This window comes from Vulpes lagopus, chromosome 11 (assembly GCF_018345385.1).
Source record: "Vulpes lagopus strain Blue_001 chromosome 11, ASM1834538v1, whole genome shotgun sequence".
Taxonomy (NCBI): domain Eukaryota; kingdom Metazoa; phylum Chordata; class Mammalia; order Carnivora; family Canidae; genus Vulpes; species Vulpes lagopus.
The window spans coordinates 80,080,960-80,096,963 of NC_054834.1; the positions used below are offsets into that span (position 1 = coordinate 80,080,960).

General features: G+C 36.1%; 1 protein-coding gene across 4 annotated transcripts in view; it reads left to right on the forward strand.

Annotated features, from left to right (window-relative positions):
- GALNT13 (polypeptide N-acetylgalactosaminyltransferase 13) overlaps positions 1-16,004 on the forward strand; it is a 514,036-nt gene that overhangs the window by 32,933 nt on the left and 465,099 nt on the right. For all 4 annotated transcript variants that reach the window (XM_041722124.1, XM_041722123.1, XM_041722125.1 and 1 more), the window contains exon 2: positions 6,004-6,074. The gene's annotated coding sequence lies outside the window, so the exon portion shown is untranslated. The remainder of the gene's footprint in view (positions 1-6,003; positions 6,075-16,004) is intronic.

The following is a 16,004-nucleotide window of genomic DNA, read 5'->3' on the forward strand; positions in this document are numbered from 1 at the left end:
CAAGTATGATACTTGTGCATATCAATATTAATTGAATATGTTAAATATTATTAATATAATTAAATTAATATGAATAGGAATATGTCATTTAACTTACTATTTAACATATTACTCTAGTAAAAATATTATCAAGTCTGAACAGTCTTATACTGTTTGATTTAATTCCCCTTCTGGGTGTTTTATCTTAAGGAAACAATCATGCTATGACATAAGACATAGGATGGGTACCACAGTGTTTTTATTTTTAATTTTTTTTGGTTATAGATGCTTGATAATTTACGTATGGAAAAATACAATATAAATAACGGCACGTATGGGGTTTCCATGAGTGAAATGGTTTTGTATTGTAATGATAAAAAACATGGTATTGCTACAGAAAGAAATTCACAATTAAGTAAAAAGAAATTACTTATAGTCTAAATGCTATAATTCTTTAAAGAATAGTCTGGAAATAAAGAAAGAGTAGTTTACATGAAATATATTATTTTAGGAATTAAGGATGATTTTATTTTAAATTTTTTTCTAAACTCATAAAAAAGAACCTGAGGATTTTTTTTTTTATTTAGAAAAACAACTTTATAAGGAAAAACCACTTATACTGATAACCTTTAAAGACTGATAGTCTTTATTTTTTTTCTCTTTAATTTCTGATGACTTTTTTGTGAATAAAATTTCATTATTAACTTTACACTTGCTTGATATAATATTATCCATACTGTTTATTTAAAAATCTGAGGCTAGGGCAGCCGGGGTGCTTTGTGGTTCAGCGCTGCCTTTGGCCCAGGGCATGACTCTGGAGACCCAGGATCAAGTCCCATGTCAGGCTCCCTGCAGGGAGCCTGCTTCTCCCTCTGCCTGTGTCTCTGCCTCTCTACCTCTCTCTGTGTCTCTCATGAATGAATGAATAAAATCTTAAAAAAAAAAACCTGAGGCTAGAGTGCACATTTATTTTCATTCTCCTATATTTTGTATATTTAATATGCATAGGTAAACACATAAATTATAAACAATGTTTTATTTTAAATGTAGGCATATTTAATGTATTGATTATATATAAATATAAAATATGTAAAATACTGGAGAATGTGCATAGAGATAGATAAATGGATTTTTGTTATTTTAGTTGTCTAAGATCATTGGCCAATGATTATTTTTTTAACTTCTTAATTTTTTTCTTGATTTAAAAACGCATCACTTGCTTTGTCTATTTTTTTGTGATCCCAAAATATCTTAATGATTGTAAAATGTTTATTTACTTCTACCTTTTTCTCTAATTTCAAATATTTTTAAAAGATTTAATTTATTTATTTGCAAGAGAGAGCTAGAGAGAGAGGACGGGGACTGGGGGATGGGAGGAGGACAGGGAGTGAAAGAGGGAGAGGGAGAGGCAGCTCCCCACTGAGCAAGGAGCCTGGAGAGGGCTGGAGCCCAAGGAGGTCTTGATCCCAGGAACCAGGGATCATGACCTGAGCCAAAGGCAGACGCCTAACTGACTAAGCCATCCAGGCTGCCCTCTAATTTTAAATTTTGATACAGTTTCAAATGTATAGAAAATTTGCAATTATTGTGCTCAAGAACCAGGAATATTCACTGTTCAGATTCATTAGTTGTTTACATCATGATTATATGTATGTGCATATATGGATTTTTCCTGAATCATTTGAGAATAAGTTGTAGACATTATGCTTTTTTATTTGAAGTATTTTGGAATGTCTTTCCTAAGAATAAAGGCATTGTCCTATGTAAACATTGAATTATGAAAATTAAGATAATGTATTATCAACTAAATACTGTTACGTAACTGTATCTAGGATCACATGTGCATTGGCTTGTCATGCCTTTTTTTTTCATGCCTTTTTTTTTTTCCCTTTTCATGCCTTTTAAACTTCCTTTAATCTGGAACATTTTCTCCGTCTTTAGTGGCTGAATTTGAAGATAATTTCGGACTTTCCTCAGTTTGGGTTTGCCTGATATTTCCAAATGATTGATTCAGGTGATGCATTTTTGGCAGATGTATATACCACAGAAGTGATGTTGGGTCCTTCTCAGGTGCACGAGGCACTTCATGTGCATTTATCTATTAGTGATGACGTTGTCTTGATTGTTTAGAGAAGGTAGTCTCTGCCAAGTTTCTTCACTGAAAGTTATTATTTTCCCCATTGTAATTAATAAGTGATTTGTGAGAAGGTGCTTTAAGACTATGGAAATATCTTGCTCTTCACACTTTCACGCCTAAGTAAGTGCTGATCCACAAGGGGTTTTTATTTTATTTTTTAAAGATTTTATTTATTCATGAGACACAGAGAGAGAGGCAGAGACACAGGCAGAGGGAGAAGCAGGCTCCCTGCGGGGAGCCACATGCAGGATTTGATCCCAGGACCCCAAGATCACTACCTGAGCCGAAGGCAGACACTCAGTCACCGAGCCACCCAGGTGTCCCATAAGTGTTTTGTTGGCTGACTCAATAAGCTATTTGTTTAGTGATGATTTTCTGACACCACCAAGACATCTACATTTGTTAGGTGGCATTCCATGCAAAGGAAGATGTTTTTCTTCTTCCTTATATATTTTATTCATTTCTCTTATATTTATATTCTCTATAATGAATCTTAATTCTTTATGATAATCATTTATTTTGATTTTCCAATTGTCCTAGATATGACTGGTAAGAACTTCTTGAAGATGAGGCCTCTGTTCTTTTGACATATCCCATCATTTTTAAATGCTTTACTCCTCCCCCTGCAAACACAAACAAACAAAAAGGTCATCACCTTGAATTTTATATACTTTGATCACCTCCCTGTGTACATGTTCTAAAATGCCTGGATAGTTTTTCACATTTTCATAGTTTCAGTAACTTTCTGAAAGTGAGTTTTGTATCACTCTTAGGACGTTTGCTTTCCTCTTTTCCTCACAGTTTTTCTGGACTCCTTAGATCCCTATAAAACCTAGTGTGACCTTATAAGATAACTCTTTTGGAAATTGGTGTTTAATTCTCTGTTTACAGATAATTTGACATTTTTATTATTCTCTAACTTCCAGTTATACTAAAGACCTAGGGTTTTTGTATTTTTGTTTGTTTGTTTGTTTTGGTTGTATATTTTTTGAAGAATGTGGGGAAAGTTTCAGATTTAAATGGCTGGTATTGGGGATCCCCAGGTGCCTCAGCGGTTTAGCGCCTGCCTTTAGCCTAGGGCCTGGTCCTGGAGTCCCGGGATTGAGTCCCGCGTCGGGCTCCTGCGTGAAGCCTGCTTCCCCCTCTGCCTGTGTCTCTGCCTCTCTCTCTCTCTCTCTCTCTGTGTGTGTGTGTCTCTCATGAATGAATGAATGAATGAATGAAGAAATAAATAAATAAATAAATAAATAAATAAATAAATAAATAAAAAAAATATTAAAAAAAATAAATGGCTGGTATTACCACAACTACCCAGAATTCCAGGTCTGTGTTTTTAAAGCATTACACAGAACATACTAACATTTCAAGTTATTTGCAATATGCCATGATGCAACAGAATTTATGGATTGCAGATCTTTACCTCCAGTGGTCTGTGTTCTCTTAATCTAGTTTAATTTAGTTAAATTGAAGGTTTCTTTCTCTGTTATTAGAATTATTTTATCAAATAGTAAACCTGTCAGTCTAGGAAGTATGTCTCTGGAAGATGTGTTCACAGTAAATGTAAAATCATTATTTTAGGTCATAAAGTCCCTTGATTTGTACCAATTGATTTGGTTTATACATTTCTCCCTTAGCTTAAAAATGTTTCGAATATGAGGGCACCTGGGTGGCTCAGTCAGCTAAGCGTCGTCTGCCTTTGGCTCAGGTCATGATCCCAGGGTCCTGGGATGGAGCCCTGCATTCGGCTTCTTACTCAGCAGACAGTCTGCTCCTCCCTCTGCCTCTCCTTCTGCGTTCCCCCCACTCATGCTCTCTTTCACTTTTTCTTTCAAATAAAGAAAACTTATAAAAAAGTAAAATTATCAAATGTATATTTAAACAAAGGGAAATTCAAGCCCATGGAATTTTAAAACATATACAGAGATTAAAACAAGATAACTAATCAATAATACCTGATTATGAGAATCCAGTGAAATATAGTTAGAAGCCATTGCTTCATTTAATGAAATAAGCTTTTTGACCGTAATTAAGAAGATTTTCTCCTCTCCAGTTTCATAGCAAAGAGGTCTGATTGTAGTTGGATCGGGAACAAAACACTCCAGTGCCTGCAAATGGTAGAAGGTAGCTTGCAAAAGTAGGAAATAGCTGAGTGCAGAAAGCGTGCCACGTTCAGGAGGGGCAAGCATTTCTCTCTTCTCTGGAGGCTGTGAACCCAGCCTCGCAAAATCTTTCCTCTTTCAAAGAAGCTAGAAATGAGAATTATTCTGAGAAATCTCCTACTTTACAATTTTTTAAAAATAGTTTCAAAACCATGGCGTGGGATAAACAAAACATGTCAGTAAGCCAGATTTGGTTATTCTATCCCAGCTTTCACCCTCTTCTCTGGATGCATTGTAGGGATTATCAGGGGCTGTAGTGAGAAGAATCTGTGTCGGAAAAGCTTGTTCATAGGCTAGGATCACCTCTTATTAGCTGCGTCAATCTGGGCAAATCATGTGATTAGTATTAACTTCAGTTCTCTTGCCTATGAGGGTGAATATGCTAAAATATGAAGAAATATATAGGTTTGCTAATTGTTATAACTTCATAATTCTTTTGAAATTATTTGTGGACATAAATTAGTATCTACTATTAAGCTCTAAGGTTTAAACCTAGAAAAATGAAATTTATAGAAATACACTATTTCTTAGAAATTTCTTAATCCCCTTTTGACATGTAACTATAAATTGTTACCTCTATCTAGTTTCCTCTCGTTTGAGACCTTTTGTGTTGAGTGAGCATTAGTAAAATCATTCATTCTTGTGCCAGGCAGAGGCCAGTGTCATCTTGTTGTCTTCCATTCACTAGAGGAAGATAAATGAGGTTTTCAACTCAGAATGCCTGTTCTGCTTGTTGAACTTTTGATTTGATTACATTTGGCTTTGGTGAACACAAAGGTACACCTCCGGCATTAGGAAGCTGATGTCCCTGTTTAGCGCCGTGAACCAAATCTTTCTGGGCAGATTCTGCTCCTCACTGAGGCCCCATGTTCCCCTAAAGATGCTTGCTACTTAAGAGGGTTTCTCTTTATACTGTCTATAGTGGTTTTGATCTGCATTGTACTTTAAAGGGTCACTTTGATTATCACTAGGTATGTTTGTTTTGTTTTCTTTTGAACAGTTCTTGTATGGCACACCATACCCAGTAGGATAAAATCCATTTAAGTTGAAATATTTTGAGCTTTGAAATTAATGTGCTCTTCCCAACACCTCTCCTTTAAACCAAACAAATCAATTAATAAAATCTGATTAACTTTCTCCTTATTAGTAACTTCTGACAAAAAATAAATGGATGTTTGTGTATTTTTGTAAGGTGTGCAAGTGGCATGCCTGCATTTTTCTCAGTGCATGGTTTTCAATTAGAATTGAAATGCAATTACAAAGTGAATTGGTGCAAATCTCTGGATAAATCAAGCAAAATTCTCTTCTAACTCAGTGATCTTCATATATCAGACAAAAGTACATTTTAAAAGCTTGAAATATTTTAATAACTACCTCAAATCTCCAACCTAAATTTACCTATAAATATCTCATACTTTCGAATTGTTTTTATGTTATTCTGGCGTGTTCTGGGGAAACTGTTTCTTGCATATATTTCTGAAGCCACTGTGCAGACTTCTTACCTCTTAAGAGCATCCTCTTTGACTAATATATAGAATATTTGTATATAGTTGGGAATATTTCTGTTCATCAGCCCATTATACTTTGCTAGATGTATAATAGACATTTTGCAAAACCTTATTTCAGTATGTTAAAGTATATGTTCTTTAAGTGTGTGTTGGTCTGGATTAGTTTTTCTGTGACCTTGGCAAATTGCTTACTCTTTTGGATTTTTTTTTCTTTTCACAGATGCATATTGTAGGAGTATTTTGAGGATGAATGTTTGCAAATCATTTTGAAATTGCCAAACGCCACATACAGTAAGTAATATGTATTTTTATTTTCCACTCAGTTGCAGTCATGCTGAATGAATTTGGCAGTCATAAAAGAACACATTTCTATTTATGGTTCTTGATATTTGTGAATATTGAGGCAAAATGTATATAAAAGATAAAATTTGACGAGCTATTTGCTAGTCTGGATTAAGTTGTATAAGTTCAAGATTTCTGATGACAGATTTTACTATTGCTCCACTTACATAACTTTCACATAATATTTCTCACTTATATTGGGTGAGTTTTTTTTCTGAATCATAAATTGAGAAGAGTGCAGGAAATATTGATGTTATTAGCCCGTGCTGTTATGGAGATTTAAAAGAAATATTGAATTAAGAATTAAGATTTGCTGACTACTAAGACTTACTGTGAATCAGGCAATTTATATGTGTTGCCTATAATTCTTCCCTAAATATTTTAAGATCATTAGTTTTATCCTTGTTTTATAAATAAAAGAAACTGAGGGTCAAGAAGTTTTCACACCTTGCTCAATATCTACTCAAAGTAATGAGTCTGGGCTTTGAGCACAAGACTTTTCAGAAAATACTGCCTCTACCTATTAATGTATGTAAACTTAAATAAATCTTCTAAGAGGCTGAATATTTAGGAGTTGAAACATGTTCTGATACTTTCTTTATATTTCTGTTTTGCTTAAGCATTATCCTGAAATATTGTACTTTTTTCTGTATTATCTATCATTTGATTGCTTTTATTTCAAATGGTGTTTTCCAGTTCCTCAACTTGGACTTCTTTGAACTAGGATAGAAGAAATACAAATGCAGATTCTGAGAAACATTGCATTTTTAGGTGATCTTAGTATTTGATTATAACAGTTTAGAATTAGTGTTCTTTTATCTATGTATCAATATTTAATTCATCAAGAAGAGTTCTTTTTTAAAAAAAGATTTTATTTATTTATTCATGAAAGACACACAGAGAGAGAGGTGGAGACACAGGCAGAGGGAGAAGCAGGTTCCCTGCAGGGAGCCTGATGAGGGATTCCATCCTGGGACTCCAGGGTCACGCCCTGGACTGAAGGCAGGTGCCAAACCGCTGAGCCACCCAGGCGTCCCTAGAATTAGAGTTCTGAAGTTCTCTAAGGTTTTATTTCCTTCATTAAAAAAAGAAAGCAAATAAAATTAAATCACATTATTATTATCATTATTTTTTAAAAGATTTTATTTATTTATTCATGAGAGACACAGAGAGAGGCAGAGACACAGGCAGAGGAGAAGCAGGCTCCACGCAAGGAGCCCGACGCGGAACTCGATCCCGGGTCCCAGGATCAGGCCCTGGGCCCTCAACTGCTGGGCCACCCGGGCTGCCCTCATGTTATTATTTTAAGAGTTTGGAGGGACCGCAGAATCAGAGTCCTAGCTTTCACATGCTCAGATTCCTTGTTTGATGAAATGAGGTGATTGGGAGGACAATTTTAAAGTAGGATTTCTAAAAAATGTACAAGTGATAATGGCAGCATTGATATTTTTATGTTGTCTCCTAATAAAACTACTTTAAAAAAAAAAGATGGCCTAGTATGTGTCTAGGGATTCATGCTGTGTATCCAGACCACCTGATTTTAAATACCAGATTTATCACTTAATAGCTGTGTGGTTGAACAAATTAATGTCTCTTTAAAATGGATGTAAGATTGGGAACTACTTCATTTGTATGAGTTAACACATGTAAGGTGCAGCAGAATTCCAACTACTTAGTAAGTTGATATTTCAATTCAAGTATGTCTGTTAATAAGCATGACTTCATAATCATGTCATGCAAAGTATACGAAAACAGTTCTCAGTGAATAATGTTTGTTGACATGTTCCAAAAGAAACTAAGGTCCAGCCTTCTTTGTAAATGTAGAGACATCTCTACTATTTTGAACTCTTAGTGAAAAAACAAACCACTTAGGTAATCAACATTTATATGCAGCAAGTGACATCAGCACACATATATGTCCTCGTGTGTGTCGACTGCATACCTAGACTGCAAGTGTGTTTGTGTGCTTTTGGGGGATGAGAGGGTAGCTGTGAAGTGCTTACAGAGTCTAAAATGCATACTTGGGAAGAGGACAAACTTACAGATAGAAAATAAAGTAGTAGTTGAAATGATGGTCAATTCACTTGAGGGAATAATCTCATCCAATGCTTTATGAAACAGTTCATGGAACTTGAAGTGATGTGGACACGGAAACAATATTTTCTAAGTATTTACTCTATCCCATGCATTTTACATTCTGTATTTCAGTTTTTCTAAGCAATAAGAAGAGGTAGGTGTGTTATCCTAATCTTTTTGTAAGAGGAGAGTGTGCAATAGGATGTTTTAAATCTGTCATTCATGGGACCAAAGCTTGAGACTGATCTAATTCTCAAACATTTATTCTTTATACTCTTTTTTCTAATGTTTTTTTTTTTTTTAGATTTTATTCATTTATTAGAGAGAGAGAGAGAGAGAGAGAGAGAGAGGAAGAGAGATACAGGCAGAGGGAGAAGCAGGCCCCATGCAGGGAGCCCGACGTGGGACTTGATCCTGGGACTCCAGGATCACGCCCTGGGCTGAAGGTGGTGCTAAACCACTGAGCCACCCGGCTGCCCAGTTCTTTATACTTTTAACATGAGTGTTAAGGACTGAAATTCTGTGGCTGATCTTTCTTTTATTTGCATGAAAACAGTGCTCCCAAACTTCAGATCATACATATGAGTTCTTTAGTAAATAAGTAGTTGATTATTGAATTTCAACTATAATAAATGACAATTGCCTCACATTTGTAACCCAGTCCAATCTTATTCTGCTCCTGCACAACAGGCCAGTAAGTTGAAAGAGCTGTTGTGGCCAGGAAAGCAATTTTATTCAGAAAGCCAGAAACCAAGGACGTGGCCGACTGTTATCTGAGACAACCATCTTCCCTCAACATCGGATTGGAGCTACTTTTATATTAGCAAAGGGGGAGTGGGACGGGGTTTTTGTCTGAAGGTGACTAATGTTTGTTGATCCAAGGAAGGTCATGAAACTTCTTTATCATTGGTCAGTTCATCTTTGCGTACACGCATCTGGTCATCCCATTCCTGTACATTTTTTTTTTTTTTAAGGTTTGTTTATTTATTTGTTTTAGAGAAAGTGAGAGAGATAATAAGTGGGGCAGGGTCAGAAAAGAGACGGGAAGGGAGAGAGTCTCAAGCAGACTCCCTGCTGAGCAAGAAGCCCTTCTGGGGCTCAGTGCCACGACCCTAAGATCATGACCTGAGCTGAAATCAAGAGTTGGGCACTCAACTGACTGAGCCACTCAGGCACCCTGCTGTTCCCGTAAATCTTAATCAGAGCATAATCATTTCTCTGTTTCTTTATCTCCTGGGTGAAGTAGGTTTTGAGTAAAGACTGATTTTTGCAAATCATAGCTGTACCATGTCTACATGGCAGGGCATAGCAGAAGTTTCTAAGCTATAGGTTGTAGCAGCAAGGGAAATAGAAGCAATATAAGTAGCAATGCTAAGTTTCTCCCTGTTACAGAGTGAGTGTTCAGGGGCCACTCAGCAATCTGAAACAAATTGCCTTTTAAAAATGTTGTTTTTGTAAAGAAAACTTAAAAAATAAAAAAGCTTTGCTAGCAGCAGATACTATATCTTATGCTACTTCTCAGAATTTGAAGTGACTGACCACACCATTTTCTTGCGATCCTTCCACCATTTCATACAGTGCAGAAAAGTTTGAAATGAAGAGTTCAGCTTGACTTAATTAATGATTCTCCTCACTATTTGTTATCTTCAGGTGTCTCATCATTGAGGGGCGTCTTCTACAACACCACATGGGTGGCATTGACACTTGTCCTTTGCTTTTTTTAAGAAAAGATTTTATTTATTTATTCATGAGAGACACAGAGAGAGAGAGAGGTAGAGCACAGGCAGAGGGAGAAGCAGGCTCCACACAGGGAGCCCGATGTGGGACTCGATCCCCGGTCTCCAGGATCACGCCCTGGGCTGAAGGCGGCACTAAACTGCTGAGCCTCCCAGGAATCCCTGACATTTGTCCATGTCATCTCTTTGGGGATCTTCATCTTTTTTCCTTTTCAGTCATCCACTGATCCCAGTCCCAGTCACACATCACTTCTTGAACAAAGTGTCAGCAACACTTTACATAAGGGATATTTTTAAACTTACTAGTATTTAAAATATTATTGCCCTTAAAGGGTAATCTCACAGTGTGGTTGGTTTTGAGAGGAAAGGATTTAGAATACTTCTTTCAATTTTAGATTTGGCCTTTGAAAAACAAAGCTAGTGATTACATTTAGTGATTCTGTTTTCACTTAATTCAATAAATATTTATTGCATACTCCTATAATATGAGAAGCACTGTGTTGGTTTAGTAGTAGAGCAAGTGGAAGGTAAAGATAAAAATGACTCTCAAGAAAATTCTGTGTTCAATTTAAGGAAATATGATAGGCACAGGCATATATAAAGGCTATTGTATTAGGATATGATATCATGAGAACAGCCTAAAGTAATCAAATCAATAAAGCTGTTTTAAATAATTTGAGAAATAATGAAACAATTGCATATATGTGAAAAAAATAAAACATTGGAGGATATTTAAGAAAGATATAATTCTGGACTGAATTGGCTCAAGATTTCATCATGGAGATTGCATTTGCACTAGATCTTGCTGCAGGTGGAAAATGTTAACAGATAAGTCAAGGAATTGGCATACCTGAGCTTAGAGTTGAAGAGAGATATTTCACATTCAATAAGTGGTAAATTAAATAGTTTGACAACAGCATAGGTTTCTTGTGTTAGACTAAAAACAGATAACACTGAAAAATTAAGGCTGGAACTAGGTTTTAGGAAATACTGATAATCACAATAAGAACTTTGAATTTAATTGGTAGGCAATTGAAAAAAAAAAGAGAACGTGTGGGAGGGCCAATCCTGTGAATTAAAAGTGTCCTTTTTGATATTAATCTGGTAGTGTTTTGGCAATGGATTCCAGTCGGAAGACATGTAGATAAGAGCACAATTTTTAGGAAAATGTAACAGCATGCAAATAAGGCATGAAGGTAAGACCTAAGGTAGTAGCAGCGGGAATGGAAAGAAGGAATAGACACAGGTGAGGCTTTGAAAGACACGAGGTCAGGGAGTAATCGTTATCATCATCACTTGTGTGACATTTACTAGGTACTGGACCCTGTTTCAAATGATTCATATTGGTTATTTAATTTTACATCAGACAACTCTGAGAGGTAGACACTCATGCCACCCCCATTTTGTGTAAAGAGAACTGAGGGAGAATTTAGCCAGGCAAATTGTTTCAGGTCAAATGCTAGAAAATAGCAAAAGTGATACTTGGCCCCACTGAGTCAAACTCTACAGTCTCTGCAGTAACCACTGTACACCTGTAAACAATAACTGAGTTTTCCAGGTTGACTGAACAGGAAAATGACATTACCAGTAGTCAGAATAACAGATTTTTTGTCAGAGTTTACTCCTTCTTCAGTTAAGTCTTTGGATAGGGAGGAAAATCTTTGGACTTTTAGGAAGAATATCTCTTATGGTTAGTGATGAATCTCTTAGCTACATTCATTTCTATGCTGGGCAACAGGAACAGTATAATTTATAATATTGCTCAATTATACATTAGAATAGTAAATATGTCATCTTAGTATGATTTGTCTTCCTTCCTTAGCACAGTTTAAAATGAATGAAACAAGGATAGAGCGCTAAATTAAAGATTAAATATCTTGGGTGCATGAAAGACCAATATTTTAGAGTTAGTTTACCATCATACTAAACAATAATTTTGACAGAGGAAAATAAAATCTAACACCTAACATAGAGAGTATCTCTCCTTTTTCTGTACTGGCGAAATAGCATATATATTATATTACTACTGCGCAGGGGCCTGGCTCTGGAACCATATTATTGCATAGGTTCAGATCCCAGAAGGAGGCCTCTCTAGCTCTGTGATGTTTGTAAAGTGTGATTTTAGCTGTGTGGCATCTTGTGTGTCAATTATGTAAGCTCTCTGGCCTCAGTCTCTTCATCTTTGAAATGCGATAGGAAAACTAGTATGTTTTCTGAATATTGTGAAGGCAAAATGAGATAAAGCACTTACAGTGGTCCCTAACAAACAGTCAGTTCTCAACAGATGTTACTTATGTTCATTGAACTTTATCTCATCTATCATAGCTTTTATTTATTTATTTATTTTTTTAAATTTTTATTTATTTATGATAGTCACAGAGAGAGAGAGAGAGAGAGAGAGAGAGAGAGAGAGGCAGAGACATAGGCAGAGGGAGAAGCAGGCTCCATGCACCACGAGCCCGACGTGGGATTCGATCCCGGGTCTCCAGGATCACGCCCTGGGCCAAAGGCAGGCGCTAAACCGCTGCGCCACCCAGGGATCCCTATCATAGCTTTTAATTCATAAAATTTAATTAAATAATTGCTGCCATTTTAAATGTGTTTATTGTGAATTTTTATGTATGATGAGCACAAGACAATGAATTTTACAAGCAGATACCTATGTCGTTTCATCATACAGATCAAGAAAGAGCATTTTCTGCATCTCAGAAACCTTGCTTTTTTTTTTTTTTTTTGGCTCCCAGACATTACTCCCTTCCACCAATTCCATAGGGATAACATTTTCATAACTTTTGTATCATTTCATTGCTTTTCATTATAGTTTTAACATTTTATCATACATCCTTAAATGTATGATAAATGCTAGCTTAGCTTAATTTTTAAATTTATATACATAATAGCTTACTTATGTAAGTATACATAAGACTTAACTTCTGATAGTACTACAATATGCATTCCTTTGTGTCTGGTTTCCTTTCTTGATCTTATATATCAGAGTTTCATTACTGTTTTTGTGTGGCTTATGTGGTTTTTCATGGCTATGTAGTATTCCTTTGTAGAAAAGTACTACAGAGTATTTATCCATGTGTTGTTGATAGACATTTGGACTGTTTCTGGGTTTGGGCAATTACGAATAGTGCTGCTATGAATATTCTTTTAGATGTTTCTTATTGCACATATACATCCATTTCTACTAGTGATGAAATTGCTCAGTTATATTATTTACAAATTTTCAATTTTAGTAGATACAGCTCAACAGTTTTCCAAAGTAGTTATACTAATTACACTCTAGTCAGTAGCATATGAGAGTTCCCATTATTTCATCTATATCAATGCTTTTTATAATCAGTCCTATTACTTTTAGCCATTCTGATGAGAATAGTTTACATTTCCCTTTGAGTAATATGGTTCTGTTATATGATTTAGTTGTCATATGAATATTATTGTCTGTAAATTACCTGTTCAAGTGTCTTGCCTATTTTTCTATTGTATTATTTTTTTTAATGTTAATATGCAGAAATTAACTTATTTGAATGAAGTGCCTCCTTTTAATTATATGTTACAGATACTTTTTTCCTCTCTGTGACTTGCTTTTTCAATTTTTTTAAAATTTATTTATTCATGAGAGACAGAGAGAGAGAGAGAGAGAGACAGGCAGAGGGAGAAGCAGGCTCCATGCAGGGAGCCTGATGTGGGACTAGATCCTGGGACTCCGGGGTCACGCCCTGGGCTGAGGGCAGGCGCTCAATGACTGAGCCACCCAGGGTCCCCGCTTTTTCAATTTCTTAATGGCATTTTTGAGGAGGAAAAGTTTTTACTTTTAATTATAATCATATTTTTACTTCTTTACATTTTGATCATTCCTCTTAAATTTATTTTTGTGCCTGGTTTGAGGTAGAGGTCATGTCCTGTTTTCCTTCCAACTAAATATCCAGTTATTATAGAAGCATACTGAAAATTCTCTTTGCCCACTGCTCTTCAGTGCCATCGTTATCATAAATTAAATATCCATGCATGTCAGTGTTTTGGGGGCCAACTGTATTTTGAGGGGTAGGGCTAGAGAGAGGGTCTTAAGCAGGCTCTCTGCCCAGTGTGGAGCCCTAAGCAGGGCTTGATCTTACCACGCTGAGATCATGACCTGAGTGGAAATCCAGAGTTGGATGCTTAACTGAACTGAGCCACCCAAGTGCGTTTAACTATTGTTTTTAATTGGTCTCTTAGTTTCTTCTTGCTAATTATAATGCTGTTTCAACTATGGTCACTTTTTAAATTATTCACGGTATCTGTTAAAACAGGTTCTCCTGCTATGTATTTCTTCAAGGAATAGTTTCATACAAATTTTATGATATTAATATTATTAAAGATGAAATTAATACTTTTCAAGCTTTACACTTTTTTTTTTCATATCTTATTGCATTGGCTAGAATGTCCAGAGCAATGCTTAATGAAAGTGGGAGGAGTGGAAATTCTGCTTTTATTTCCAAATCAAAGGGAACAATGTCACCGTGTTAGTATTAATACTGTTTACTATAATGTTTTTTGATAAATATCATATTAGATTAAGAAATTTATTTTTTCTGTTTTTTTCTGGGTTTTTCATCATAACTGGGTTTTGAGTTTTATCAAATGCTTTCTTTGTATCTATTTAGATTATCAAATGATTTTTCTTTTTTCTTTTGTTACTCTGATGATTTATACTGATTTTTTTCTCACAGACTTCACAAGGAAGCAGCAGTTCTGCTGTTTTCTTCTTACTGTGGGACCTAGAGTGCTAGAGGATTTTTTGTTTCTTCTCTCCACTCCCCTTTTGGAATGTCCCCCATGCTTGCATAGCAGAGTACGTTTCTTGTTGCACCCTTGAACCTTCCCAGGTGGCAGAGTGGTATTGCTTGTTACTTGAGGCAGTGCTTCTGATAGAGGCAGGATGGTCCGGGGCTCCTTGGCTGCTCTAGTCTCAACCTTACACTTGTCCTTTGCATCTGGACCTCGGAGAGTGGCTCTTTCCGCATTCCTGCCCATTCCTCCCATGGTATCCAAGCTCCTCCTTGGCTCTCTGGGGTTTTTTGTGGACAAAGGTCCTGTTCTACCAGTGGTAGCAGATCTCTGCTTTGTGTCAGAGATCTGGACCTAAGAGTTACCTGTTCCTCCAACAGGGCCAGGTGAATTTTTTTTTCTACTTCCTTCCCAGAAATTGTGGATCTTTTCCAGGGCATTGGGCTTGTGAGAGTTGTTTTCCTGAAAGGCTAAATTTTACTTTGCAATAGAGAAGGGTCTGGGGAATCAGAAAAGATTTTATTTTGTGACACCAAAGTACTCTTTCTGGTCTCTTGCCCTGACCTCAATCTTTCTGCTAAGCAACTAGTAGATGTCTGAAAAAAGAGCTTATGATTGAGCACATATTCCTTTATGTCTGGGGGATCCCAGGGTGTCTATGTTATTCTGGTGACCCATTCCGGCCTTCAAGTATTTGTTACTATTTTAGCTGTTTTCTTCATACCTACTTTCATAATGAGTGCCTATTCCTCTCATGTTCTGTCAAAGGTGAAATGCTCATATGTCCTGTCTCTCCTCAGTGACTGTTATCCTTTAAAATTCAGTTAATCTCTTTGTCTTGCAACTCCAGGTTTCTGATGGGCTCAAGAAGAGTTATTATTTTATAGATTATCTGGCCTTTTCCTACTGCTAGGAAAAGAGCAATATTCTCTGCTGGCTTTTAAATTTCTAAGTAGCAATTTTTTTCACATATGTTTTAACTCAGCCTTTCAAATTTTACAAAGCAATTTTTTCCTTCACCTAGTCTACATTTACCAGAGCCAGAAGTCCTAAATTAATGCTATCTTTATAGCCTTTCCACACAAAAGTGAGTTGTTGCTATCACAGTTTTGTGAGCAATTGAAGCTCAATGGAATATATGTAACAAGATACTGTTTTAAAACAAGGTGGAGTTCAAGTTTTCTCCTGCAAAAGGAAGTCTGGCCACTGGCATTGTGGGGCTGGATTTGTGGTCCCTCGCTCATTAGGGAATCTAGTCTCCTTTGATAGGTCTGTTCTACCATCTTGGCCATAT